The sequence below is a fragment of the Cornus florida genome, unplaced genomic scaffold (assembly GCF_030987335.1).
Source record: "Cornus florida cultivar Cherokee Brave unplaced genomic scaffold, ASM3098733v1 CherokeeBrave_3.0.0_Hap2_Chr04, whole genome shotgun sequence".
NCBI lineage: Eukaryota > Viridiplantae > Streptophyta > Magnoliopsida > Cornales > Cornaceae > Cornus > Cornus florida.
In genome coordinates this window covers 97,031,301-97,038,187 of record NW_026775574.1, presented here as the reverse complement: position 1 = coordinate 97,038,187, position 6,887 = coordinate 97,031,301, and the positions used below count along the sequence as shown (strand labels likewise).

General features: G+C 35.8%; 1 pseudogene; it reads left to right on the top strand.

Annotated features, from left to right (window-relative positions):
• Positions 1-1,320: 1,320 nt before the first annotated feature.
• LOC132304091 (O-fucosyltransferase 30-like) lies at positions 1,321-3,403 on the top strand (annotated as a pseudogene).
• Positions 3,404-6,887: the final 3,484 nt, after the last annotated feature.

Sequence of the window (6,887 nt, the reverse complement as noted above, 5' to 3'; positions counted from 1 at the left end):
TTTCTATGATATCCAAGGAAGGATTATGGGACCCTCGTCATAATAACTCGAATTCACCGCCGTAGTCCTCGACTCAGAATCAGACATATGAGCACTGTGAGTTCATTCACTATTTTCTTGACTCATAATGACAGAAAGAGGGAATATGAGAATAACACAATATATATAGACAAGATGAAGCAGATAACGAAGTGCTAGGCTAGCACGAGACCCCAAAAATCAGAAGCACAAATGGTAATGATAAGCGGTAACAACCGCAAAAACTTCCCTACTTCTTGAAAGCATACCACGTGTCAATGAATGTATAGTCCATTACTAACTGAGATCACGCAGAAGCCCATTACCAATTAGAAGCCCCACTATTACAGGTCCACAAATATGTCAAGTCGGCCCTATTAACGAAGGACGCTCCACTTGACATAAAACGAGTCAGGAGACAGCCCAAGCACGATTAGCCTATAATTCCATAACGCCCACCATAAAAGAAAAGGGCCACAATATCGAGGGCCAAAAACTGCACACGTTCCAAAAACTGCCAGTAACGGCTCCATGTAATTCTCTGTACAAGCTTAGTAAAGCATGAATAAGAAAGGGAATCCATGGAATTTCAATCGTACAGTTCTCTCATGTCAAAATTGTCTATTGTCTCTATTGTATTGTTCTTAATTCCTTTGATTTATTTCATTAAGTGTTCGAATACGAAAAATTGCAACTACAAGGTATCACTTTTTATGCACATAAATACTATTTTTTTGTGCAACATAAAAAGTAATATTTCCATTTATAAAAAGTGGTACCTATGAAAATCCGTTAAATAACAAATATACATCATTAGCACTATTTTTATGCTGACCCCAAAATAATTATCAATTAATGCATGTTTAGCGGTTTCGCTATACAACACCAGAGGAGAGAAATGGAAGCTTTCAACTTCAACAGAAGCGACAAGTGGAAGAAGAGACCTTCCCAATCTCTCTCCTCACCCTCCTATTATCTATCTCCTCTTCTTCATCTCCTACAGGCACTTTTCCAATTATCTCCTCCCCAAGGATTCCCAACCAGCCCAATTCCCCCAATGCAGGTCACTGCAAACCCTAGGAGAGAAGTTCCTCTGGTATGCCCCCACACTGTGGGTTCAGCAACTAGTTTTCCGAGTTCAAGAACGCTCTTTTGATGGCCGCGATACTCAATCGATCCCTAATTGCCCCTCCGATTCTGAAATTTAGGTTTTGAGCCCCCAAAGAGCTTCGATTTTCTGTCTGGAATCACATCATTGAGCTCGTTCAGAGTCGCAGGCAAGTTAATTTCAGTTTATATATATATATATATATATATATATATATATATATATATATACAGTTACACACATACACGCACTCGGATAGAACTTACAAAAAAAAGATAGGATCTTTGATGTGATTTTAACCTTCTAATTTTCATGCCAAAACAAGCACGCACTTGGATAGAACTGTTAATTCTTCATTATTTGGTTCTCATTACAATTTGGTCTTCTTTAGTTTTCATGTTTATAGCATCATTTCTCTCTTAGTATCTTAGTTCTTGGCTAGAATAATTGAATTTCTTAATAAATTTACTGTAGAAAAATGAATTTCTTAATAATTCTACATTTTTAAAGTTGTTTGAATTGTCTCTATATATCATAAAGATATCACTAGATTATTTTTTTTTCCACATCAAAGCTTGATTTAGGACCATGCACGATTTTTTTTTTTTACTTTTCTTGTGGTTGCAGGTACATACATATCCATGGCTGACATAATTGATTTTTCATCACTAGTGTCTGATTCTGCGGTTTGGGTAATTAATTTTAGAGTCTTTGTATCTACATGGTGCGGGGTGAACAGGGACTTTGCTTGCTTTAATGACTCAAAACATTCAATACTCTTTGTTTGACGCACTAAAGCTATGTGGGTCTCTACTATCTGTGTACAATGGTAATTAAATAATTGTTTATATGCTTTAGATGAAGATTGCAAAACAACAGTTTGGACATGCCAAAAAATCGGTGAACATGGGTTACCAGACTCATTACAACCCAATGAACAAGAAAAATAAAATTTCGTACTTTAGGAGTATATAAGTCCCTTGGACCTCGTTCCATATCTGAATTGGCCACTGTCTTGGCATTTGGAAGCATTTTTACTGTCCCATATAAGGGTTCTGAGCTATATATTGATATCCATGAAGCTCCAACAGATTAAAGAATACAATCTCTGATTGAGAATGTTGAATTTCTTCCATTTGCCCCCTGAAATCATAAGAGCAGGGAAGGAGTTTGCTTTGAGGATGTCGACCTAATGAGGGCAAGGAAACATACTCCCCCCACCCTGTTTTTTTTCTTTTGCGCTGCTTTATGTGGTAAATTTCGTGGTTTTGGCGGGAACCAGAAACACCTTTTGCTTATTAACCTAAGTTTTTTCTAATGCCACCATGAGTTCACTTTTTGTGCATCTATTGGCTGCTTAGAACTGAATTACCATTATGATTAGCTTTCCTAGTTCATCTCGCTGAAAAAATTATTTTTTGTGATACAACCATTGTTTTTTTCTGTACTGTGCCTGTTTGCCTTTTGAAACATGTGTAATTCCATGGACGCTAGAGGATAGGATGTTTATACTTGGCTTGCAAATACTCGGTAGAGGTGATTGGAGAGGAATAGCACACAATTATGTGATATAAAAAACGCCCACACATGTGGCCTGCCATGCCCAGAAATATTTCCTCAGGCAAAGCAACATGTCATGGAGGAAAAGACGATCTAGCCTGTTTGATATTGTAACAGATGAAATTATTATATTTCTCTCTATACACAGATTCATGATACAGGCACCTAACCATGCATACATATATACTTTGTGGTAACTAATACCTATATCTTTAATGAAGATTCTCTATAGTTATGGATGCCAGAATTGTTGCTTCTATGAGATAATTTTTTTATGAGATTTTCCAATCACCATCCATACATGTAGAAAGAATTTCTGACGTGATCATGCGAATGAAATGTGATATAAATGCAAGAGGATTGGCTGTCTGTTACTGGCCCTCGGTGCCAAAACAAAAAGTTATGTTGGATGATTTGGGGTTATTGTTTTTGAGACACATGTAAATAATAATATTTGTCCTTTTATTGTTAACTAATTATATTTTACTTGACCTGCCAAAATGACTTCTGCTTCCTTGCGGTTCCAATGTACATCTTATGTGTATAATTCTATTGTTTAAAGCCTTTAGGAGAGAAGTAGTTTCTTTCTGAAATAACATACTAAGATCTCTGTGATTAAGTTGCTGCTTTAGATCCATGCAAATTTGGCATTTTGTAAGTAACTTTTTTTTTTTCCCTCATTTTTTATTGCTTATATATCCTTGCTTTTTCTTGCATTTCTGCAGTTAGTCGGTCAACTCACCAATTGCTCCTACTGCTTTGGATGAAGAATTTTAATCAAAGGATTTTGTCAAGTCCAGTGATGGGGAATTTGTCCTTCTAAAGCCAGGTACCTTAAGCTAAACATACTGGTTCCCTGTGGTATTAAGTTTCTGTTTATATCTCTCCCATCTTCTTGATTTCTTTTCCATTTTGGTAAGGATACAATATGTTGCCAGCTAAAAAGGAACACTCATGAGGTGTTTAAACCAGCAGCAATGCATTCAAAGAGCCCAATCAATGTAGATGGCTTGGTTGGCTTGTCAAAGTTGAGCTTGTTAATTTCTTGGCAAGGCAAGGTCCTCCTATCTTCTCTCTTAGAAATTTCTCAAGCGCTTTACTTGGCAGACTGCTTTCCATGCAACTGCATCTAGCCCATCTACGCAGTCTAAAGGTTCAGTGCTACCTTGATGTTTAGGATTAGCTAAGTGGTGATGGGCTCTAGGGATTTCCTATTACTACAAGACAGTAATTCTCAGTATTAGTTTTCTTAGTTGAATATTCTTAATAAGCTGGTTTTTTCAGGAATCATTACTTAATGTCCTCCTGACCTAATTACTGAAAGAAAATGTCAGTTCTTACCTTGTAGTTTGTGGCAATTTCTGGCAGAAACTAATCAAATTTTCAACATTGTGTCAAATTATATCTTTCGTCAGTTTGTTATGTCTTCTGCTTTAGACAGAATTATTCTGTATTATGCTGTGGTCATTTAAGCATTAACAAATCCCATGTTTCTTTTCACAGAAGATATCAGTTGTTCCATGTCTAGAAAATTTCTATTATAACCTGCAAATGTATAATTTTTCTATATTTCAGGAAGGAATGAAGTACCACTAAATATTTATCCTTGGACGGGCACTAATCAGTTTGTCTGTTCAGCTGAACATTCGACCTGTGTCTATTGTCAAAAGACTTCTGAAGAGAACTAATCTGTCATGGGGAAATATCTTCCTTTTTACCCAAGATTATATAAAACTCCATGAGTAAAATCTTTGTTATGATGAATTTGGTGATGCATGTATACTGCAGCTTGAGTTATGAAGTCTTGTCTAGATGAATTCAGAATGATTTAGTGCCTCAGTCAGAGACCGAATTTGTTGCCTAGCCTCAAGTTCAGAACAGTTGTAGGGATATAATCTTACCATGCTTTGGGTGGATGTAAAAAATTCAGAAATTTTCATGACAAAGAAATAATGGGAGAAGGGGAAAAAGAAGATGGATAATAATCTTTCTGATGCTTTACACGGTTGAGCATACCACTCTAGTCATACCAGACAACACACTCTTTAACCATGGGGACTTATAAGACTCTGTAGATTGGTTGAGGACTTGAAAACAACATTTGATGGTCAGGGCCTCCTTTTTAGTATTTTTTTTTTTACTTGAAATCTCAGAGTATTGGTATGTATTAACCAAACAAACTAAACTCTCAGGAATACAGGTAGTGTATATATATTATATATTTATACAGGGAGTATATATCTAGTGTGCCTTTCAGGAACATGCCATCTATGGTGAAGTTTGGCCATGATTTTCTGGTGGAGCCAATTCCACAGGATTTGAAGTTGTGGGTTCAGCAATTCGCTTACTGAAAACAAGACGTAAAGCAAGTATAGAACCGGCCTAATGGAGTCTGCAAAGAGGACTGATGCCAGAGAAACCACTGCTAGCGAGCCAAACAACACCATACCACGACGAAGAACAAGGGCATAAGTTGGATGAGTAGAAGGAAATCTCAGCTTAGCATAGTATGCCAAGCAGTATATGAGCAAACTAAAAATGCTGACCCGTATGCTTTTGGGATGTGTTTCAAATGGAGATTTACTCTTTCCTTGGTACATCAATTCAAGAAAGTTGATGGTAATTGGAACCATGAAGGCGAGAATGGCATGGCGAGTCTGGCGACTAGTGGGCATGCACGGTCCTTCAGGGTAGTAGTGGTAGTATCTCGGGGCAATACATGCCACATTGAACTGTCCAATGAAATTTATTTGTATGCTGGGCATAGAGAGAAATGTTGTTGGAGTATCGGCCATGAAATTTTGATCACAAATCTACAGAAAAATACTTAAGAGTTAGCACAGTATAGCAATCATGAAGATTAAAGGAAATGTGCAGTAAACTAAGAAGCTAGAGAAGTGAATGTATATATTACAAGTCCTCTTGAATTAGAGTTGATTTTCAATGTGTATTGAAACAAGTTTATATATTGACGATGGTTTGAGGAAAGTGTTGGGTAATTTCTTAGCTTTAAAGTCTGGACGGTAAGAAAAATATTCTGTCAATGGTTCAAATGGTATTAGAATCTGGACTTGCATTTTTAGTGCAAAGTGAAAATGTAGTGCTTAGATTGCACTTGGGAATGATTTAATAAGTTTATCTGGAATCTGGGTGGACTCTTTTGAGTCTTGACCCAATTGTCAGATTAACACTTTGAGCACGATCCGAATTTATTTGTCATAGTAATGTTTAACATTCTTTAACAATTTACAGGTGTTTAAGAATTAAGATCACACCAACGGGACCATGTCAACTTTTTGAATAGGCAGGCCTATGGTAATCCAAAGGATGATTATGGTGTCTCAACTTTTTGAATAAAAATAAAAAATTAAAACTTTTTGAATAGGCAAACATACCATGTCGGGATAGAAATTGTAACCTTTTTTTAAAGAATGATCATGGCTTGAAGATTTGAAGACCAAAACATTTTGACGCATCTACGACTTGGAAAAGATTTTGAGTGAGTCAGTATAACACGGTAGTGTATGTTCACTAAATGAAAACGCATCATAATAATTTGTTGAGAGCAACTTTTATACATAGGTGATCCTTTAAGTCACACAATTTTTGTAAATGGAGTGTTTATCTCGTGTCAATTCTTACTAATATGACTTATATTTTGTCATTTTTGTGTTTCCGTTCTTGCAATCGCTCTATGTGACTTAGGTAAAACCGGTTTTATTGTATGTTGTATTTTAATTGGGTAAATATATTAACACCATGTTATTGCGCGCGTGCTTATATATTATTAACAAAAACACATTCACATAAATTCACATACTATGATGAGATAGAAATTGTAACCTTTTTCCAAAGAATGATCATGGCTTCAAGATTTGAATACCAAAATATTTTGACGCATCTACGACTTGGAAAAGATTTTGGGTGAGCCTATTAGTTATTAAGTATGTTCAATAAATGAAAACGCATCATAGTAATTTGTAGAGAACAACTTTTATACATAGGTGATACTTGAAGTCATACAATTCTTATAAAGGGAGTGTTGCTCTCGTGTCTATTCTCACTAAAGTGACTTATATTTTATTGTTTTCGTGTTCCTTTTTATTGAATGTTGTATTTTAATTGGGTGAACATATAAATGATGTATTATTACGTATGTGTTTATATTATTGACAAGAGACACATTTACATAAATTTTTTG